The 24,780-nt window shown below is 33.5% G+C and overlaps 1 protein-coding gene across 9 annotated transcripts in view; it reads left to right on the forward strand.

Moving 5' to 3' along the window:
- Window positions 1-24,780, forward strand: part of Dach2 (dachshund family transcription factor 2) — a 565,808-nt gene that overhangs the window by 1,550 nt on the left and 539,478 nt on the right. The window lies entirely within an intron of this gene.

Genomic DNA, 24,780 nt, shown 5'->3' on the forward strand with positions numbered 1-24,780 from the left:
GGCCATGGAATGCTGGGGCTCACACTAGGCTGAGGCTTGGTGTAGAAGTTAGTAAGCTCTTTTGTTTTGTTTTTTGTTTTTTGTTTTTTTGTTTTTTTCTATTTTTTTTGAGAGGATGACCCAGCTCCCCCACCTCAGACAAACTAGTTAGTTGGAAGGATTCCCTTTCTCCCAAGAGAGGGTCGTTTAAATAATAATAGCCACCTTCCCAAGTCATTAAGTGTACCTCCTTGATATCACAGTTTAAAAGTACATTGGAGACTACGTGTTCATGTGCACTTAGAAGCAACTTTTGTTTGATGTTTTGAATAAAATTTTAGGAAAGGAAACTGTTGAGAATTATTTGACATTCAAAAATATGAATTAGTAATCTGAGGTGCTTATTTCTTCTCCAGTCTGGTGATGTCTCAGGAAAATAATCATTTAAAACACGAGATTTGTATACAAATCAGGAACTTACAATTCCTGGATGAAAAAGGAGCAAAGAGCTTTGCTGTAAAGCAGCAGCATAGTTGATCATTTTATAAAGAACTTCTCCTGAGGTCTAGTCTCACAGTACAACTTTAAATGATGCTATCTCTGTCTGAGTCTGAGGAATGAAACTGCAACTGCTTTGTCGCGGCTGCTGTCTTTAGTGAAATGCACTGATGATAACTTATAGACAAACTGTTGCTTACTAGTGCGATAAACAAAATACTGCTGTAGAACTTATGAGAGAACGTTTTCTTGTTCCTTCTGAACAACTTCTGTGTTCAAGCAACTAAACAGAACCCAGCTCAGAGGGAAAGTCCTACCTGATTCCCATGTAAAACTTAAAAGCCTGTCTCATAAAATGAACTTTTCTCAAGGTAGATGACTTTAAAGCACAAAGGATTAAAAGCCTCTCTCAATACAAGACAAAATTATTGGTTTTAGAAATAGAAATATTTTATAGACAATAGAAACATTTCATTTTGATTTAATCATTTTCCTGCTGCATAAACATATTACGAATACATGAACCAGAATTTCTAATGGAGGCCATGTGATTCATTTATTGATATTCAGATACACTCACTTGCAGAGAGAAAAAGCCACATTCATCCTTTCTCCTCCTTCTCTTTGTTTTTTTTCTTTCCCTTTTCTTCTTCATCATTTCCCCTCCCCAAGTTGTTATTCTTAAAGTGAAAATTTTATACAGGGACCCATTTCCCCCTTTCTCAATAATTAATAATCTCATTCTTGAGAAATATTTATGAGTTTCACTCAGAATTAACAGGTTATTATTTTATTATGACATTGATGTTTTTTCTATAAATAAGAACTTTTCTTACATTTTAATGAGACATACCAAAGAGATAAATTATAAACTAATTAGTATACTGAGACATACTGTTCTATACTATTTTGGGATCCTGTTATAATATGTTTTAGATTCCTGTTTTAATCTGATTAAGCTTTATTTAGTCCTTATCATTTACATAGCTAACATTTCTATTTGATTTTTTGGAAAATTGTGATAGAAAAGTATTAAATATGGAAAATATATTTGTGATATGATGGGCTGTGCATTCTATTATGTTTTATAATATATATTTTGAAAAATGGTCTTGCAAGTATTGAAACATAAACTTATAAAAATTATGAAACCTGTTTTATGGCTACAACACATAAAGAAGTGAGGAAAGCTACTAGACAAAAATACACGTAATACATATATAGTAATTTTTAAATAGGGAAAAGTACAGTTACCTGAAAAAACTAGTTAATGATAATATAACATTGGCAAATATTCCTGCTGCAAATGCTCTCATGAATATGTTAATAAAATTGAAAAATATGATTCTTATGACAAAATGCTTCATTCCTCTAGGTAACACTGTTTACAAAAATCTATGATTTTAAATACAAACTAAAGTTAGTGTTTAGATCGACACTATTTCTGTCACTTTTTAATTCAGTAAAGGGAGGAGTGAGAGGTCTACAAAGCCACTAGGCTCAGGATGAAAGCATAAAGTAGGTGGGACACATGGTAAGAAAGAGCCATGCAGTGAAGAGCAGAATTATAAGGAGAGGAAGATGAAGGGAAAGACCCTATAAGCATACCAAAGAAGATGAGTGGTGTTCTCAATGTAGACTCGCCTAAAGAGGATTGCTCATAAAGATTCATGACTTACCTCTTCAAGCTAAAAGGGAGGAGGAAGAAAAGTACAAGAAAAAGAAAAATTGCACATACTGTTGAGTGGAAACTCATTCTGATGGATAAAATTTCATAAGACCTATTTTCATAATGGCACTATTGGCAATTATCTTTCCTTGATTTCAAATACACTTTTCCTTTTTTGTCAAATGCATGGTAAAGAGTATGTGTCCTTACAAGAGTCTTTTTAATTCGTACTGTTCTCTATGTTATCTCATGCAAAATGGATCATTTTCAAGTTTCTTATTTTCAGAAGCCCTAATATATTGCTTGAGGTAGCTTTTTGCTATAGTTTGGTGCAATTCATACCAAAGAAACATGAGTGATATATATATATATATATATGTGTATATATATATTTTCCTTCATAGTACTAAGAGTCATGATAAGAACTCTAATAGTGTCATATGTTTTAATTACTGAAGCATTCAAAGTTGTCTTCTCAGAGAAGTTGTGAAATAATGTGTACTTCAACTACTAGAGAGTAGTACAACAAAAGTCCTGAACATATATTACTCTATTAGGTAAGTTAAGCTTTCTATCATTACAACGATGCCTTTGAAAGGGGCAGTACAATATCTCTCTTCATGCTGTTTTACCTGAAATGGAATAGTGAAGGTATAATTGGGGTGATTAAGAAAATGATGATTTTAAAAATCACCAAACCAAATGGAAAATATCTTCTTTTAGATTTAAAGAACATGTTTTGTTTCATTGCTTTATGGGAAAAGTTGGAAATGTTAATGTTCAGAGAAAGGCAATTTCAGATAGCATATGTCTAAAATCTTCACTCTTTGTGTACTGGATCTTCCTGACTACATTGTCACAAGTGTATCAGCAGTTATACACTAAATGACAAATTGTTCTTAGTAACTATGCAAATAGACCAATATATTTTAGTGATACCGCTTTTTAATCTACTTGCCTACATAAAAGTTATATTGTCAGATTTCAGGGTCAGCATTTTTTTCATTGTGAAAGCAATTAATTACATGTCATTCACTCTCAAGAATAGTTGAATAGATGATGTAGAAATAAGAATGTATGATTAAGACAGCATTGTAATAATTATTTGGAGGTATGACTTAACAATAGTGAAATACAAGTTTGCTTTTGAAATTAAAATTCACAATGCTTCACTTATATTTCATTTGACAGTATAGAAACTGAACATATAGGTGTTTTGATGTTGGAATACTTTTATGTGAATTTACTGACATTTATATTATTTAAACTATTCTTGAACATGAAAAAGATGTTTATTATAAGTGCTCAATGAATTTAGCTTTGTACCCAAGCTTGGATGTATCCTTTAGAGTTCATGGTCCATATAGTAACATAGTTTACTTGAAACTGTTGCTTTGCATTTATTATAAAATTAAGCATCATCAAGTTTTTAAAGAGCTTGTATAACTTTTGTGGACTGGTACTCTGTATTACAGACACTTTCACAGATAATAGAAATGCTATGAAATAAATCTGGACAATGAATACATATCTCTTATTTCATAGAGTGGTGATGAGGTAGTTATTGTCTCTTAAAAGCATCCAGATAACAAAAAATCCTCAGTGCTAGAAGAATGGTGCTACTATCAGAATGATAGTGATGCAGTCATATGTCAATACTTACCTTCATTTTATCCATACACTTCTGCCTAAATTTTTTATTTATTTAGATACTTCAGATACTGAGTGACTTTCATGGTTTCCTCAAATACCTTTATCTTAGGTGATGCATGTGATAGACTAGTAGATATTTGGAGTTTTACGTATGATACTATTCTCAGTACATACATGGTACATGATTGTTAATAGATTTTTAGAATGGTATAGTCTTCTGGCATTAGTATTTTGTATGCTTTTATGTAAGAAATTCTTGAAGTAGAAGTTATCGAATTTGAGTTATTTGGTTCTATTCCAAGAACTCTTATTTTGTGTAGTTGCTTAATAAAAAAATTACCTTCTTGCAGATGAGTATTATTGTGAGAATCCTTAATCACAATACATTTCAGTTGGCAATATACATCTCCAGTTGCACTTTATCTTGTTTGCAAAGATACATATAATTGGGATTTATTCACTCTACATATTTCATATATCTTTAAAACCAACCTAGTTGATCTATAACTGACTATATTGTGTTTATGGCTAAAAGTAGTCCCCAAAGCAAGACAATTAGGTATTAATGATATTCTTGTTGCATATTCAAGAGGTCTCTAGTAGCATTTTCCTTCCTCTTTTTTTTTTTTCCATTTCACCAGCTCAACCTGCAAAACTCTTCACTGTCACTTCAGATCACACAATTCTACGAAGATAAAACAACATTTAAACACATTTGCTTTGGAAGGGAAATTGAACATTTGCACCCAATAAGCCTGATTGTGGAACTGAATGCAAATTGTGTTTTGATTTATCTCTTTTACACTTTTTTCCATTTGAATTGATCTTGCATTAATTTCACCAAGCGGCTCTGTGAGGCTGCAGATGTTGCCCCGTGTTTAATAAATCAATGAGACAGATCTGAATGAATCACTTCAGATGGATTCTCTGCTCGGTTTGATGTCTAGATGTTATTCTTAGCTTGTTATCATGACAGATGCATTAATGTTCCCATACACTGCCAGCAATGTCAAAGAGATTGAAGCTTTTAAAGTGGCGGCATCCCTTTTTCCATTTTCTGCTAGAACAACTACATTTATATTATTTTACTTAGAAATCAGAGTAAAACATCAAAGCAGTCATAAGATTTCTGTGAAAAGATTTTTAATTATTATATTATATTTTAATCATTCTGAAATGATGAAACACAATATAGTATAAACCTAAATAAAGGGAAGCTGCTTAATAACGACAATCTATTAATATTTAATCACAAAACAAAAAAATGAGAATTAGCAATATATGATTGGGACACATTGAAAATGCCATTATAAATGAAATAATACAATATCCAAATTGATTATAGAAGGATGTCAGTTTTTAAAGCTTTACTAATAAGCTTTTTGTTGGCTTAATGCAGCTGCAATATAGTTTTACCAAGGGATTTGGAACCCTTCAGTATTTAATTTTTTTTAAGTAGGAAGGAGAAAAATCTGTCTATTGTATATTAATCATTTCCTTAGTTTGTGATACTGAAAAATGTTAGAAAATTTTATTTTACCTTAGCATATATAATTTATTTATATTCTAATTACTTGCAAACCCTATAATATTTTAAACCATACGTGTTATTTCTATAGCATATTTTTAAACTAGTGAAGAACATATATGTAAGCCTATAGGACCTTCATATATAGTGAAATTACTTACCTTTATCAAATATCATACGTCCCATACCTTACATTTAATCTTCTTGCTTTCTCTGAAAACCAACAATGTTAATTGACATGAAACATGTGGTCTAAGATTTCAATAGCTAGAGTTTTAAGTTAATATCAGATATATGAAAATGAAAAAAAATAAAACCAGATTCAATCTTTGATTTATTTAAAAGACATATGTTTTAAGACAACAACATTTATGGCTTGATGTAGCTTGATGGCATACCACTTCCCCAAGGGCCTATGTTCCATCAAAAGCATATAAAATGAAAAGATTTTTATAAGTAGTGTCTCTTTATAGAAATTTACAACATTCTTTAAGCACAATTGCATTGCTACTTAGATTATGACAAGAAACTCTGTTGAATGACAAGGATCAGATTGTAAAACATTTCATAAAAAATTGTCTTCAGGTAGTCATTTCAGAAGCTCAAGGTATGGTTTATTATGTATAGTCAAGTATGAACAGAAAGTTATTATGAACTTGATGGAATTAAGTATAGTTAATTAGGTTCTTAAAATTTTGTTTAAAACCTGTGCATATCTTCACAGTGAGGTCTCATCTCTTTTTTATGCTAAACTTATATATTATAGTTAGTGAAGTAAGACTGAGAATATAAGATTCAATACAAATTATTTCATATAAAACTGAATATAACATAATTCCAGAATAACTGAATTTATTACATACAATAAAATCTTGGACTTATGCAAAATATATGTATTTTTGTGATACTGTATTAGAAACCATTAATATTCATTATATAAACCTAACACTTTTTATATGTGAGGCATCAAATTGACATTGGCTGAGTGAATACAATCATATACACATTTATAGTTTTTGTGTAATTATTTACATTGGTTTTTGCTCCTTACGTAACTGCTACATAATAGTTACACAAAGTGTGCAGTTGTTTGCCTTAATCCTGAAATTTTAACTCTTGTACAAAATCATTTGTAATCACACCATAAACCTTTCAGAAATACATATACAAAGGTATCAAAACCTATTATGCTGAATTAGATTCTCTGACATGAATTATATTCTGATATAAATTATGACTTCTTAATGTTTACTTTTACTGAAAGCCCAGGGGAGATGTTCTAATGTTCTAAATAGGCAAGAATTAATAAGTGAAAGAAGACTAATGGCATAAAATTATTCTTAGTTATTTAGACTGGTACATTAGCATAATACATGTGATATTTGACTTGGGGTCTTTTTTCAAACAGACAATACTTGTCTAAAAGGAGTTGATAAGACAAGATTCCATCATTCTTTCTAGAATGGAAACAGAAATATACTAAGAGACATGATTCATTAGTTTCTTGAATTTGAAGTTTCAATAATATTCAAACTCCAGTTTACATGACATATCTTCCACACGTCCTAATTAAAAGAATAATATATTTTATCAGGTATAATTATTTTTGGAAAGTAAATATTACTTTCATCTAGGAACCCTGAGGTTGAAGTTATTTCTCTCTATGCACTGTTTTGCGCAATTGTGATTATTTAGTATATTAGTGAAAACTGCAATGAAAACTTTTATTAATGAAAATGTAATTGTACTATAAAAAATATAGCATTGGAATGATTTAAAAACAATAATGGCATACAGTGTTTTAATTGCTGTATGACCTTTTTTCACACATTTGTTGTTTAGTACTGTGTGTTAAGATATTAAACATTCAGTTGCAGTTGTGTCAAATGATCTTATCAGGTTGCTTGCGACTGTTAGCTGGTAACAGCATTTAGGCTACATTTAGTCTATCTGCTATTTACGTGATGGGATAAAAAGAAAAAAAGTAATATTGATCTGTCTCTGGATTAAAGTTTCAAACGGGCAACAGCCCGAACACAAAAGGCTTTTTTTTTATGATTTCTCAGCTTGCCATTGATCTCCTAGTTTTATTGCATTCATTATTTATTAAAAGAATTTGCAAGCTAAACATAACGTTAAGCTAGTTTGCACACAGGGACCGCACTTAGGAAATTGAATGGAAATTGCATTAGAGATGAACATCTGTGCTATTTTTCCACTCATGTGTTTATGGGTTTGTATAAAAGGTGTATTGGATTAACAGTTATAACCATTATAACTTACAGCAATATGCTAGATTTTGAGCTTTCGGTCATTTTGGAAGAATTCTGTTTCCCACATTTGTCTAAGTAACATTGTATTGTCACAACAAACTGTGTTTGGATAAATTTAAGTTACTATAGCACTAATGCATCATTTATACTCTTTTTTGTGTGGTACTCTGTTGTACTAAAATATAAACATAAAAAGTACACACAATTGCACAATTATTGAGTAAAACTGTATCATCATCTCTTCCTGGTCTTCAGTAGTACAGTAATGCAATTGACATAATTCTTAGTGAAGAACCTGGAGTCAGTTTAGTTTCTTCCCCTCTACCCCAACTGGTTCTGTGGATTGACCTCAGAGTTTCATAGTTGCTACCTCTGAGCCATACCCTCACCGGAAGAAACTGGAGTTAAACGCCATATTAGGTCATTCATAAGAAAGCTTAACATAACTACCCATAAGATGGCATTTCGTATGTGTGCTATATCATGATCTACCTGAAAGTATATACATACATACACTGAATCTTTGTTCTGAATAACACTATCAATATTAAGGAAATCTGGCTTCCATACAATTCCCCTGTATGTTTAGTGCCAAGAAGTTTAGTTCCATTTAGTTTTTTATCCCCTGAAAGTTCTTTTGAGGTCATATGTCAGACCTCAGGGATTCTTGCTTTTCAATTATTGTCTTTAACTTGAAGGCATTTGTAAAATTAATTCCTTATTTAAGTTTTATATTTTCAATAAATAAAAATGTTTTGTTAATCATTTTGATCCCTCATCATTGTTCATATTTATTATAGTGTGTTTTCAGCACTTATTAATTATGTACTATGTGATATTAAGGTATATACATATATATATATATGTATATCACGTGATATATATCCAAGAGTCACCATTCTAGTGGATGTATTTTGTACTCATCTTTACCTTGGGTATATAAGATTTAATCACATTATGACTCATTGTATTTACTAATTTAATATTTGTGATAACTTTTTTTGCAATACCAGTTGTCAAATAGTCTCAAATTTTCATAGCCATATCTGGGTCCTATGTATATGAGTAGACAGTGGGATACTCTGCACTCTTTAGCATTATATTAGAGAGATCAAGCTAAAAGGGTGGGAGTTACTAAACATTCAATTATAGATGAAAGTTTTTCTTTTATGTGAAGAAGCTGCATTTTATTTGTGATAAGAATTTTAAACTGGTCAGACTTTCTAGTTCAGACCTTTACTTTTTGTCTAGTATTTTACAAATTATTTAATTTCATAAATTAAAATGAAATAATAAAAGGTTTTGGAGTTTGTTGAGCAATTCACTCTTAAACATAAGTAACTGGATAACACACTTATTCATTGTACAAATGTACACACATTCTGTTAATGTGAAGCTTGACACTTTGGAAGGAGCCTGTAATCTACTAAACTTTTACATTTATTTTGTGAAAAAAATTATGAGTACTTACTAAGTTTTTATTTGAGGAAGACACGAAGGAAGCTCATTCATAGAAAAGGTTTACTGTGTCATACCTTTTATGCATAGTTCACTCGGTTTTGGTCTTAATTTATAAGCCAATTGCAGCATGAAGTTTGAGCAAATAAGGTATCTATAACACATGATATTTCCTACCATGTTAATCTGCTTATTTGTTTTAGCAAATGTTTAGTGACTACTACTGTGTGCAGTGTTACTTATGAAATGGAAAGTAGTATACCGAAGCACCATGTATATTCTTGTTTTTCTCATTTGCAGATAACTTTTCATAGTTACTTCTCAGCTAATTTGCAATGTAGGAAGAAATGGAAGATAATAAATGCAACTTAAAAAGCAGGAAGTAATGATAAAAAATAAAAAAATTATTTGCCTCAATTACTTTGCATTATTTTATTATTAAATTTTATTGTATTTTTCTTTTATGTACATTAAGTGATGAATTGGAGTGATAATGTAGAAACATGTAGAGGTTGAATTCAACTTAAAATTACATTATTTGTGTAAAAGCATTTATTTCAAACAAAGCATAAGCATACATGCAGCATACATGTCACAGCTAACAAAAGGGACTGGCTCATATTCATTAGTGACCACTAACAATATATTTTTCTTGAATTTACTCGTATGTTGCCTGTGGAAAGATCTATGATCTTAAACAACATAGTACTCATCATAGACTGTTATCCTGCAATAAATATGGCAAATTTGGTGAGATCTGTTGTTAATTTTAACATGTCCTGAACTTAGAAACTCTAAATGACAATTTTCCATGTTAAACATTTGAGGTTACTGTGACTTACAGGCCAAAACACAATAGATGAGTAGAGCTGGAAGTCAGAGTCTTAGGAAGCATTTTCACTCTATGGAAAGTAAAATTAATTCTCAATTTGTAGTTTAGGAAAAAAGCAATATGATCGCAATGTTGCTTATGGCCCAGCAAGATGAGTTTTTTTTATTATTGGATATTTTTTATTTTCATTTCAAATGTTATCTCCTTTTTGGTTTCCAGTCCACAAACCCCTTATTCCATCCCCCTCACCCTTCTATGAGGGCATTTCTCCCAAACCCATCCCTTCTCACCTTCCCATCCTCATATTCCCCTATGCTGGGGGACGGGGAGAGGGTTGGTCCAGGCTTGGCAGGACAAAGGGCTTCCCCTTCCATTGGTGCCCAACAAGGACAAGATGAGTTATTTTAACATGAGTTTAAGTTGAATATTGTGGCCTCTGAAGAATATATTAAATGTTGCAGAGCTTAATTTCTGTAAGTACCTTTGATATAGATATATTCTCACATTTGTAGTTGTTTTGGATTGGCCCTTGTGACACTAGAGGATGCATGGGTTTTTATTATTTTAGGAGCACTCTCTTTTTCATGAGTTTGTATGTTTCTTTAAGACCATTGTGCCAGAGTCTATGGTTATATTTTCTTTGTGGTTATTTTAAATCAAATGACTGCTTTGCTGTGTACTCAGTTTGGTAGTTTTGTTTTGTCTTGTTCTTTGGATTTTCATTTATTTCTAAGTGCACTCTTAGTTTCTAAATGTACATCTAACAAAATTAATTTCTCTGTTTGGTCTCTTTTATGTTAGTGAGAAAAATGTAAAAGTGCTTGACATAAACAGAACCATGAAAAAGCAGTAGAATGCAACATTTTTATTCCAGTTAGCCTCATAATCTTAAAGAGGGGTGGCCTGTATTTGGCTTATGCTATTATTGTCAGAGTTTTATTTGGACACAGGCCAAGGAATTGAGGTATTAATAAACAACATCATAGAAAACTTGATAAAACAATCCTCATGCAATAATAGTATAAAATAAGGCATAGGCAGTATAGAATGTATCGATGGAGGCTTTTTCATAGAGTTTTTGAATAACTCTCTCATGCCGTGAATCAGTCCCAGCATCTTACACATGCTGAGCAAATGCTTTAACACTGAACGTTGTATTAACCCTGAATATCTTTTTAGGTTTGTCATTTTTTGTAATGATGAGCTTAAACAGATTGATGAAGTGTAGGTGAGTGAATTTAGAAATTGTAATGGCAAAGTATTCAAATATTATTATACCTGGAGCCAAATGGTCATGAAGGAATGAGAGTAGAACCTTTGTATGAATGTTGTTATTAAAATTTACTCTTCTTACCATGTATGGTGGCTGTCTTACACCTTTACTCCTACTTTAGGGAGGCAGAGGCAGGCAGATTTAAAACCAACCTGCTTTGTGTAAAGAATTCCAGACTAACCAGGTATACATAGAAAGACCTTGTCTCAAAGAAATTAATACCCCAAACCAAAAGACAACAACAAAAACAGCATTCTTGAAAATGTCACTTTAAAGAAATGATACCATATTGATTTGAGTATCTTGGAGAAGTTATCTTACTACTATTAGCTTGACTATAGATACGTATAGTATGTTTTTGAAACATATTTTTAATATGAAGTTTCTACAAGTGATTAAATTTTGTCTTTGTGGGTATGTGTGAAGTTTGTATTTAATTCAATGGTGAATGGGTTTTAATTTTAGGGAATAATTGGAACTACTGCGCTAAAATTATTTAACATTAAGAATTGAATTAAAGAATGACAAAGATAATAGTAAAGTTTAAATATGTAATACACTCCTTAGAATCTGAAAATATATCTGATAGTTGAAAATTACTAGCAAGATGTCTGGTCACTTTGCAACACGGTGTGTTTGGTGAATGCTATACTGTTTCATTTATACTATTTCCACTCAATGCTCGTCTGTGTCATCCATGACAATAAGAAAACGTCCACTGCTACTAAGGAATAGTAATATATCTATGTAGACGTTCACAGACTGCATGACTCTTCAACATTTGTACTTAATTCGCACTATAATCCTATGAAACAGGCCATTTACCTCAAATTCAGGTGAGAAGATGGAAATGTACGTATGGTAAATGAACTCCTTAAGGTTACACAGTCTGGTAAAGATAGCTACACCTGGAACCCCAGTCTTCTTTCGTGCCTGCTTGGGTACACTGTACTCTTTATTGTGTCTTGAATGGTGGACTTGAGCAAACAAGATTCAATAGTGGTGCATTGTTCCAGGTGGTTAGGGCATTATGGGATATGTAGTAGTGACAAATGGAGATAAACAAACTAGAAGGAGAAACACTACTCAAAAATTTTATTAGACTATCTTTAAGGACTTTGCACTTATAGAAAATGATATTTAATTATGTTGTTTTAGAAATATAGTAACAAAACTCCTTTGGATGGATACTCCTTCCGTCCCTCCGTCCCTCCTTCCGTCCCTCCCTCCCTCCCTTCCTCTCTCCCTCCCCGATTCCATTTTTCCCCCTTCCCTCCCTCCCTCCCTCCTTCCTTCCTTCCTTCCTTCTCTCCTTCCTTCCTTCCTTCCTTCCTTCCTTCCTTCCTTCCTTCCTTCCTTCCTTCCTTCCTGCCCACCTGTCTGCCTGCCTTCTTTCCTTCCATCCATCCTTTCTTTGTTCTTTCATTTTTTCAGTCTTTCTTTTAACAGGATCTCATTATGTAGCCTGGACCGGTATGGGACTTTCCTATATAAATCAGGGAAGCTTTGAAATCATAGAGATCAGCCTGCCTCTGTCTCCTGAGTACTGGGATGAAATGAATGAGTCACCATGCTTAGCAAGACTTATTTATTTATGCATGCATAAAAAGGTTGGAGAATCATCAAAAATTGAATTCTGAATTGAAAATAGAAAGGAGCAATAATAACCCAAGAAATTATGTAGAATGTACAATAATTCATCAAATCATAATATTGAATTTCTGAAACATAATGATTATCTCTTTTGTTTAAATCCCATTCTGTGATGTATGAGTGCCTTTGGAGAGCTTTGAATTTTACTATGGATAGACTTATGCAAATATACAGAAATTATATCTGTCCTAGTTACCTTTAACTGTCAACTTGACATGGTCTAGAGTCAAATGAGAGGGGAGCCTAGTGTTGCCTAGATAGGATTAGCCTGTAGCCATGTCTTTGGGTAGTTATTTTGACTTAAGATTGATGTAGGACGGTACAGTGTAGGCTGGACTATCGATAGGCAGGTGGTCTGGACAAGAAAGTTATGAGCCAGATAGTGAGCCAGATAGGCAGTGTTCCTCCATGGCTTTGAATTTAATTTACTGCTTAGTTCTTGAGTTGACTTTCCTCAATGATAGACTAAAGCCTGGATGTATAAACCTAATTTGCTTTTTGTCAGTGTTTTGAACAGCAATAGAGATTAAAACAGACCCCCTTCCCTTTCGTGCTTCCTTCTTTCCTCCCCCCTTTCACTCCCTTTATTTTTGTTCCATTCTTCTCTACCAAATAGGCATGAGGTATTCTGTTCCGTTAAGCATTCTTACTTGTGTACATTTAAAAAAATAAACAAATGGAGTGCATGACATCATAGCAAATTACATTGCGTGTTAGAAGGTAATAAGTACAGAAACAGAAACAGAGAGGGGATAGAAACAGAAAAGAGAGAGGGGAGTTAGCGCAAAGGAATTCAGGGAAAGAATGACAAAGGCTGAGGAAACATTTTGGCCCAAAGTCTTAAAACAGCATTTCAAGCATATTTGAAGAACATTAAAAACACTAGTATGGCTATTGTGGAGTAAGGGAACAAAACTGGAAAGAACATAATGGTAATGAAGGAGTTTGTTTACACATGCCCTTAGAGTAATTGTTAAGATTTTAGCTTTTGCCATGAACTTATAAAATGGAGGGGAATTCATGTGCATGGTTTTAAGAAGGGGTAGTAGAGGATCTGACTCAAGTTTTTTGTTTGTTTGTTTGTTTTTTGTTTTTGAGACAAGTTCCTTCTGTGTAGCCTTGGTTATCCTGGAATTCCCTCTGTAGACCAGGCTGGCTTTGAAATCATAGTGATCCACCTACCTCTGCCTCGAGTGCTGTGATTAAGGACATGTGCCACCAACACTCAGTTCAGACTTAAATTTTTAAAAGCTCACTTTAGTGGCTAGATTGAGAATAGAGTTCAAGTGGGGTACATACAAACATACATACATACATACATACATACATACATACATACATACATACAAACGTGTGTGTGTGTGTGTGTGTGTGTGTTTGAGAGAAACATTTGAGTAGGAGAAAACATATTTGACGTAGAAGTGAAGGAGTGATTATAAAAAAAATCAGGCTGAGGGTAAGTTGGTACACAGGGAGGTCTCCCCTTCTTAGAGGCTAGGGATAGGGTGGAGGAAGAGGGGCTGTGTGAGAGGGGACTGGGAGGAGGGAGGGTTGCAATCAGAATGGAATGCGAATAAATAAATAAATAAAAATGGCAAAAATAAAAATACAGAATAAACATTAGGAAACATTTAGGCTGAAAGTATAGGAGCAAATGGGTCAGGACCATGTTTTTTATTCTGTTGGAAAACACAGCAGCATTTGCTGTTGTAAAAACTAAGAATTCAGCAGAAACAAATGCAAACTGATATTGTAGGCAAGAGAGGGACTATTGCTTAAGTGATACCGTAGTCAGAGAGAGTAGATAGGACATGCAGAACAAATAGCATTAGTCGACACCAAGATTAGTACATGCTCATAGATGGGGAAGCTCAGTATGTGGATAGAGATTTAAGTTAATAACGTATTGCAGCTCCAAGGAAATTATTTTGTGTTAGTGAAGTGGGGATAGATCATCATTTGGAAGTAAGGAGTAGAAAAGATATCTGGAAAGGTGATAATAGACAGAAGGATTTACAGGGAATGTTTGAAAAAGCCAGAGACTTTTTCAAATAGGAGAATCTACTACTGAAAGAAGGCAGGTGTCATTACGTGCCCCGTGATGCTTCTGCTTATAAATTTTAAAAGATCAATGAGATTTTGTGTTTCTATTTTACCAGGTAGAACTGCCTGAATACTGATGCAGAGTTGTTAAATGATTCGATTTTACAGGAACCGTGGTTTTTATCATCGAGGTACTTTCATAACCAGAGTAAAAGGCAGAGTTGAGTGTCTTTGTGATAGATAATTATCACACAGGACAATGTACTGTAAGTTGAGATGAGAGACAGTGAAAGATTGGAAGTCCCAGGAAAAGTTCAGAGTGTTTTCAGCTTTGGAGTACTAGAATGAGCGGAATGTGACGGCCATGGAGCTAGGGATAGCGAACACAGTCATGGTCATCACAGTGTTGAAGGCCATGGCTTGAGTGGCTGAGGTAAAGAGGGCAAGGTTGCTAGGGAAGATGCTGAGAGTCACAAATACTGGAGTCATGCTGTGTATCATGTTTATGTGGATTTTTTTTACTAAAATTGCTAAGTATTAAAAAAGGAGTCAATATATGTTAGTTGCAGTTTTCCATTATGTATGGTTGTGCTATCTGGGGTTGTTTTGTTAAAAAAGAAATCACTCTTATTTCCTAAAATCTTAAAGTTCTTGGAATTTAAAAGTCTTTGAATTCAACATACTTAAAGGGTGTTTTCAAAGCAAACCATATGCATTATATCATGGAGGTTTGGATACTGAAACAAATAACCTGTGATTTGTCATGCGTGTGCCATGCTTTAGGTAAGCCATATTTGAAGAATATTTTGAAATGTGACATTTTCTAAATAATTGACAGAGTGTTTGGTTTCCATTGGATAGTGTTAATATTATCTTACAATGCAAGCTATGATTACTCTTATTACAAACTGTTTGTCTACCAGAAGTCCTATGTTCCATCGTGCGTATTTATTGAAGCTATAAGAGTGCCATCTATTCATGATGATTAAATTAATACTTTCAATCAGCACACCACTGTCTTTTCTGTTGTTTTGTTTTTAAGAAACATACTATACATGCCTAACAGTGCATAACTACAAAGTAGCCACCATTCCTTTCCTATGGTTAGGTCATAATGTATTCAAAGTGGCAGGAGCCAGATCAATATCTGTTTAACACCTGCTGTTTCAGATTCGTGCATTAGTAACCTCCCATGGAAGCTACTTAAGAAGCCTGTGCTCTTCTTACCACTTCTCAAAACTCCACAGTGTCCTTGCATGGGTTTCATGACCTTGGATGTTTGATGATGAGCAAATAGTTTAAGCTTTCAATCAGGTTCTCATGTAAAATCATTGCTGAGGAAAGCTAAGAACTTGGTGACCTTGGTCTTATTTCCTTGTTAATTACCCAGGAAAGAAATTTGCTCTGGTAGGGCTTGCCCAGCCGTTTACCTGGCTTCCTAATAGAGTAGTTCAGAAGAAGGATTCGGTCAGCATTTGCAAACTCCCATTAGGTCCTGTCATGGATTCTGAGTGAGTTTTAATTTCTGCAGATGGAGAATAACTAGGGAAGCCAGATGTAGTAACATCTGCTATTAAGACTCTTGTTTAAGGTTGAAAAGGCAATTCCATTGTTAGAATTTTATTTTAGCTCTGTTGGATTGGTTTCAAAAAAATCGTTTTTTCCCCCTCTTTATTTAGCACTGGAAAGAGACATATGAGTACACTAATACTGGACTATCTCAATTAGGAAAAATATTTCCAAACATCACAGAAAGACTATTTTAGGTACAGGGACCATAATATCTACTACAAGAAAGAAAAGTAGAGAAACGTGCTAATACACATCTAATATTTCAAATGAAGAGATGAGGACTTCAAATGAAGATTTTATTCAGTGTGAATCATTGGCAGGATGACACCAATAGACATGCCAAAGTGGATAGGGCAAAAGTCCAAGAGGCTTAACTCTATACAAAGAACTGCAGGCAACTAATAAATGCTGAGAGTTGGAGAAACAGTCTTTTTCTAGGGAAGAGAACACAAATTGGTTGTCCAGTTCAAAAAGGCCAGTCCTCAAATTGTAGGAGTAACATGCAGACTGAATAGGTTATATTTAGAAATATATATGCACATATGTATGTAATAGCAATAAAAAGAGGCCATAAACAAGGCCAGAGCAAGGGGAGGATATGAGAATGTTTGTGGGGAGGAAAGGTAAGGAAGAAATGATATATTCATATTATAATTTCCAAAAATAAAAAATGAAATAAAAAAATGAATGGAAGTGCAGTGATATAATATAAACTATTCAAGGAAACTGATATCAGAAAACAATAAAGTTGGGATTCCTTCCTAAGAATAGCAGCCCTATTCAAGGTCTTGTTGAAAGCAGTGATATTTAAAGTGCTAATTGAAGAATTACCTCTGGAGAGATAGTTCTCTCACTCACATTCAGTGATCTCTCTAAATTTTTATTTGTAGGACATCAGTCTTCTCACACGAATGTGGGCTTGCGAACTTGCGGGCTTGTGGGCTTGTGTATGTACATGTACATGTGCGTGTGCCTGTGCGCGCGCGTGTGTGTGTGTGTGTGTGTGTGTGTGTGTGCAGTTGTTCAAGTTTTAAGTTGTTCATGTTTTCTTTTTCCTTAAAGTAGCAGTAGCTTGTAAGATACTGAACTTCAAAAACATTCTGATGTGTTGTTTTATGACTCAGAGTACCAAACACATTATGTGGTTTAAGTACTTAGAATGTTTTCTGTTTGTTGTTTCCTTGGTGAAGTTATGAGTTATTAAAATGGAATGTATTCATTTTGGGAACAATTTGATTTTAGGGAGATTTATTGTTTTACTTTAGGAGTGTATTATAATGATTCTGATTGACAGCTACTCTTGAAAAATGGAAACTCGAGGAATTAATTTTCCTTGTCATGGACATTTCATCCTCTTTTGAGCACTTTATCTAGATGTATGACCATCCAAGCCTCATGTTTTCATATAAGAGTATGAGAAATGTTAGTCACAGAACTCCCATGATTTCTAACATTAATTGAGATTGTGTATACCAAATTCTCAGCACATTAAATAGCTTTATAGATGTTAGCTCTTGCCATTACTAAAGGGGTGTTCATACTAATAAATGTATGTATGTATATATATATATATATATACACACACACACACACACACACACACACTTACGTATAGCCTTACTTTCTAAGTAGAAGCAAAAGATAAAAATTCAGAATAAGATGAAGCAGTTTCCAGTGACTTTTGTAATGAGGTCTCAATTAACTGGTTGACTGTGACTGACATTGTACACACTTCAGTTTCTAAGAAATTCTTGTCTGCTTACTGATAGGGAAGCTGGTAGGCCATTTATTACTAGTTCTATTTTGGTGGAAAATTCAGCCTTGTGTGTCATTTAGAGTTTGTGACACATGTACCCTCCCAAGGCTTAATGAGTTGTCTGCAGATGGGCTGTTATTTATTACAGTCATGTAGAATAAAATTGATTGTCTTCTAAAATTAATTTTTCATTTGCCTCCAGCCTTGCTTTAATAGAGGACACACAGTTGCCTGTTTGCAGAAATACTGTTTAATCACATTAATATCTCAGCCCCCCAGGCTGAAGAAGATAATTGTACAAACGAACAGCAAAATCTGTATCTTTAACTTCTTTTTATGATTAAATTATGCAAATGACTTATCTCCTGCCCTTCCAAGTACTAATCATCTAATTAGGAATGATGTGTTAAAGGGACGGTTTTGAATCAAGAGAGGGACAAATGCAGGAAACAGAATGGGAGCTGAGAGTGAAATGACTGTATATACAGGAATATGTAGTGGAGGAAATCTGTGTAGTTCACATGAAAAGAAACAGGAAACCATTGGGTACATTCTATATTCCTGACATGCTTGCTCTGTTGGCAGAAAAAAATAATTCTCCAGTTTTGGTGTGATGTTCTGTGAGATTAACTTCAAATTATCAGTAAGGGTTTAACATCATTCCTAGTAAAGAGCTGTCATTTGGTTTGAATCCTTGTAAGATAATCTATATCAAAGGGGTTCAAAACACCACCATGATGTAAAGTAAGCTTTTCAAATTCCCCTTTTCATAAAAGCAAAGTTTTCTCCTGAAAACTTGAAGTCTAGACATACATGCCTATAATAAACTTTCCCAATTCTCAGTTGACAACTCAATCATAAACCCTATTAAAAATTCTGACCATGATTCTGTATTTCTGCCTTCAGAAATAATTGTAAAACCTTTTAGGAATCTAGGCATCGTGAAACCTGCTTGTATCCTCAGTCCTGGAAAGGCCAAGAAAGGAGGACTGCCATGGATTTGGGGCCAATATGGACAATACAGCCTGGCAACATGGCAAGACACTGTTGTCAGCAAAGGAAATCTAAGTGAACCAAATAAAACCAAAGAACCTCTAGCAAGAGAGTCATATGTTTTTGTTAACACACCAGTCCATGTAATATAGACATTATCTATTTTAAATATAATAATGCTTGCCTTTAACAATATCAATAAGTAGAATTACTATTTCTTAGAACCTTTGTCATAATTTGTGAATGAACATAGTTATTATAATAACATAAAACAAATAATGAAAGCTATTGAATTAAGTTCATTATGGATAAACACGGAACATCCTAAATATCCTTCTTTTAGGTATAGTTTTGCAAGACAGAGACCACAATGTTTGTCTTTCATTGATTCCAATGCTATTTTTTAACCACTTTTTACAGTCAGCTTCAGGATATTTGATCTACATAATGCAAAGAATCTCCTCAAGCATCTGACAACAAATACCTAAGAAATCTATCCTAAATGTCATACAAACAAAACTAGACTTCTGTTGCTATATTTATTTTGGTTATTTTCCTTCATTTATAGTTCTGGTCACTGTTCATGCCTAGCCCCTATTTTCCATTGGAATATACCAGATACTACTGGACTTGCCCACTTATTCATCATCCTTGATTGCTAAGAGAAGGCATCAAACTGTAGTTTCTCTGCTTTTGATGGAAATATGATTAAGTTCTCTATTCAGACAATTGAAGCCAGTTAATCTATTTTAAGATTTTTGGTGACAGTTTTGAGCATTGTTCTGTATTCTGTATGACTGAAGATTATTTATTACAAATTTAGAGAACTCAACCTTAATATTATACAGAATTCATAAGGTCCAAGGTAATTAGTGGACATAAAGTTTGGATTCTGAGAATTTATTCTATTGCTTCCTCCTTTTCTTTTGGAGAGTTAATTTATTCCAAACAAAAACCATAATATTACTGTATTATATGATTAAGAACATGCTTAAAATAACTGACTGAACCCTTGTTAATACATTTAATTTTAGAGGATTGAATATATTCTCAGAGACATTGCTGTGGTTTTACAGTCTAAATAAGTTAAAGATACATTCTTTTGGTATTAAAGGAGCCAATGAAGAATTATTTCAATATTTGCAAATAACAGTATGTGATTTTTAATCCCCAGGTTCTAATGAGTTTTCCACATGACATTTGTAGATGGAATGGAACAAATTTCTATTATCTTATTATAGCAAAATACATGTTTTTATTAGTTTTATAAATGATTTAAGCATATCTGCTTTACTTGGCTGTGGGTGTTCCCAGATCTCCTAAGATATAGACACACTATCAAGTGCTTACCACATCTTTTGTGTTCTTAAAGAATTGTTATAGAATGCTAGGATTATGAGAAACAGATTTTAAATCACAGTATGGAACAATTAAGTACTTTATGCCTGTCATCAGGAACACTGAGAAAAAAAATGAACCTAAAGTTTCAGTCTTTTTCTTCATTAAAATGCTGAAATGAGAAAAGCAAGATGATTATTTATCAGGTGGGGTTGAAGCGTCTTCTACACCGCAAGCCTATATTTTCTGAGAATTGAAGATGACGCAGAAAAGTTTGGTATTTGTTTTCTCCTCATAACCAGAATTATGAGCTTGCAATCTTGCAATTCTAAGCTGAAACACCGTGGTTTTAATAACTCTGAAGGAAAGAATATATACATGATCAAAGTTCCACTATCTTCGTTTTCTCTCCATATATCAATTGGGAATAGTGAATGATTTTCAAAGTAACTTCAAATTGCTGTACACATATGGCAAATTGATACATGTAAAAGCCATAAACGATTTAGGGCCCAAAGGGCTATCTGCCTCTGGTAAACACTACCTGTATAGGCAATTGCAGTTTCTTCAAATTGTAGGGAAGTAAAGTCAATAACTTTCTTTAGTGTCCCTGTCAGTGCTGTGATTTTCATTTCCTTTTCTCCATTTATTTATTCGGTGTGGTGATAGAGAATCTTAATGAGACAGGACAGGGTCTAACTTGGGGCCATAATTTCTAGGTAATTAGTTCAAGAGGCAGCGGCAGCAGAAGAACATGGTTTTTAGTTTGCTAAAGGGCCTGATTCTTTCCCTAATACATGCTTTGCCTTCTGGCATGCTCACTTCTCAAGCATCTTTCCCTTAGTTGATACCAGTTCACTGGTAGTAATTAATTTCTGTCTTCTCAGTAAGGACCTTTGAAGTTTATTCATTTCGCAACTCCATTAGAGTATCTAGAGTGACATTTATTAACTATAGATTATTTAGGCTTCTTTCATACATGTTCCATGTATTATGATCACTAAATAAATTTTCAATAACATAACTATAATGGTATTTATTGTTATGATGTATTAAGTACATCTATCACTGTGTAATTGTACATAGATAAATTATTAATATAATAATGAAATTAAAATCTATAAAGTCATAGTATGAGTTTTTGTGCTTTGATCATCATATATGATCCAAATACTGTCTTCGTGATTTTCTTTCATTTATTTTGATTCCTATAACTACATTAGAAGTTATTCATTGTCAGTCCATTTTTATAGTGGATAGAATCAATGTTCAAAGCAATTAGTTAAATTGTCAATAATAATACTTCATCAGTGGAGACCCGGGAGTTCTTTGACACAAACTTTTAATTCTACTGTACAATTATGTACTATCCAACAGAATATATTAACAAAAAATCTGTAAATTAAGGCATTAAGGATTTAAACTTCAAGAACAGGTATTCAAATTAAGAATATAGAATTTCAATTAACTCATATTTTTCTTGGTAAGCTAGAAAGCACATCTTGAACATTGTATATATGAGCATATTTTCAAAGAGGTGGCAAATAAATGCCTACAAAAATTATGAGTATAAGATGGGACAGCAAATTTCACCTTGAATAATGAATATCAGTTTATTTGACAAGTAATGTTTCTACTGAAGTTACCTATAAAATAGTAAATAATAGTAATAATAATAATAATAATGTATTTCAGGTGGAAAGAATTACTGAACCCACCATTTTTCTTTTGTATATTTCCTTTTAAATGATAAAATTGTGTTTTGAAGATAGGTAATAACAATCCCTTAAAAATAATTAGGCTGTTGAATGTTACCTATGATGTTTCTGGAGAGCTATAAAGTGGAAAAGTCTTACATCCCTGCAGCATAGGATTTAATTATGTAATTTGACAATGAGATCAGGTTTCATGTCATATCACAAGGAAAGAATATTGAAGAAAGTAGTAATCAGAATCAATACAAATTTTGGTTGATATACCAGGCAAAGGTACAAAGCACAGAATATTTTAGTCATTTAATATTTCTTCTAATGATACATAAGAACTTTTTTCTTTTAAACACACACACACACACACTACTACTACTACTACTACTTTTACTACTACTACTACTACTACTACTACTACTACTACTACTACTACTACCATCTCTACCACCACAACCAACAACAACGATGAAAAAAAAAAGAATGTAATTTAAGACAAATTACGACTTATCTAAGATAAGCTATAATGGTGGAAAATAAGAAGTCTTTGTTTTAAATTTTACTTTGAATCTGCTATTCATTGGATACTGTTTTTTTAATACCATTTTATTGTCATCTAATCCATTTGGGGACCCTGACTTTGCTTATTAACAGTAGTTAATGAAGTGTTATAGTTATACAGGATGACAATAAAATTTCATGAGCAGAGTGAGATATTTAACTGTACGTTGTAAAACATGGTCAGAAATCTCAGCTACCTGTATCTTATAATGTATTGAATTAAAAAGAAATTCTTCTGCAATATTTGGTCTGATATGCACTACTATTTGAATGCACAGAAAGGATTCATGTATGACACCTATTGCTAGGTGCTATTGTGAAATAGAAAAGTAAAATATTTAGTTGGCATGGAGCCACCTTTTATTAATAACTAACATTATGTCTTGTTATTTAATTTGGATGAAATATGGGAAGCCCGTTCATAAAACGTTCCTTTCACTTTGAGACTATGGAGGTATTGGGATGTATCTAAGTTGGAAATTCTTGTATAAGAAAGAGGAAGTTTTAGGACATATAATATCAAGTCTGGTGATAACTGTTAGAGCAAAGATAGATCAAGAACAAAACTGAAAAACAGCAGAACCTCATATTTGAATTATTATCACACTTTACAGAGAATTACTGCTATATACTCCAGGGACAAGTAACTAAGGCATGGTGTCCATGTAAAGAATGGAGCTATTCTACTCATTAGGTAACCTACCTACCACAAAAAAATTTTGCAAAATTTTATGTTAGCTGGTATACTTAATACATTTTATCTGTACAGTAAATAAAAGGAAAGGGTCTCTTGAGTCTTTTTTCCTTTCTATTAATGAAATGGTGACAAGCCCCATCTATGGGGGTCTTGTGTACATAATCACAGCTTCAGTGAGTTTCTGAGTGTAACAGTCATGACATATTCAGAAGACATTTTTTTGCAGCACACCTTCATATCCTTTGATCTTCCATTCTATTTATCCCATCATCTGGAGTATTCACTGAACCTTAGAGGAACATAGAGACTTATTTACTGTCAAGGACTCTATTGCCCTTTATTCACAGCACTCTGACCAGTGATGAACTTTTATGTTACCCACTCCTCACTTTAAGACACATCTCTGATGCTGCTGGGAGTAGCACTAACCTTTCCCTCCCTCTTTCCTTTCACTTTGTGGGATCCAGGGATAAAACCTGGTTCATTAGACCTACTGAGTCATATTGCTGGCGCTTGCATTGCCCCATTCTTTTTTTTTTTCATCTTTATTAACTTGGGTATTTCTTATTTACATTTCAATTTTTATTCCCCTTCCCGGTTTCCAGGCCAATATCCCCCTAACCCTTCCCTCTCCCTTCTATATTGGTGTTCCCCTCCCCATCCTCCCCCCATTGCCGCCCTCTCCCCAACAATCACGTTCACTGGGGGTTCAGTCTTGGCAGGACCCAGGGCTTCCCCTTCCACTGGTGCTCTTACTAGGATATTCATTGCTACCTATGGGGTCAGAGTCCAGGGTCAGTCCATGTATAGCCTTTAGGTAGTGGCTTAGTCCCTGGAAGCTCTGGTTGCTTGGCATTGTTCAGCATTGCCTCATTCTTAACCATGACTCTACTTATAATTAAAGCGGTCTTTTATGATGCCTTTGAGGGAATATATGAATGGAAATTAAGATGATCAGATACAGTATTAGCAATCCTATCTTTGAAATATGTGTCCTGCTAACTGAATATGTGCTCTTTAAGGATGTTGCATCCACTTATATTTTTGGTTGTGAACCTAGCCTTTAATGGCTGAACTATATCACCCTGAGTGAGGAAACCCAATCTCAAAAAAGCACACATGCTATGTACTCACTGACAAGTGGATATTAGCCCCAAAGCTCAGATTACCCAATGATACAATCCACAGACCATATGAAGCTAAAGAATAAGGACAACCAAAGTGCAGATGCTTCACTCTTCTTAAAAGAGTGGAGAAAAAATATTCATAGGAGGAGATATGGAGGCAAAGTTTGGAGC

This window comes from Rattus norvegicus, chromosome X, assembly GCF_036323735.1.
Source record: "Rattus norvegicus strain BN/NHsdMcwi chromosome X, GRCr8, whole genome shotgun sequence".
Classification (NCBI taxonomy): Eukaryota; Metazoa; Chordata; class Mammalia; order Rodentia; family Muridae; genus Rattus; species Rattus norvegicus.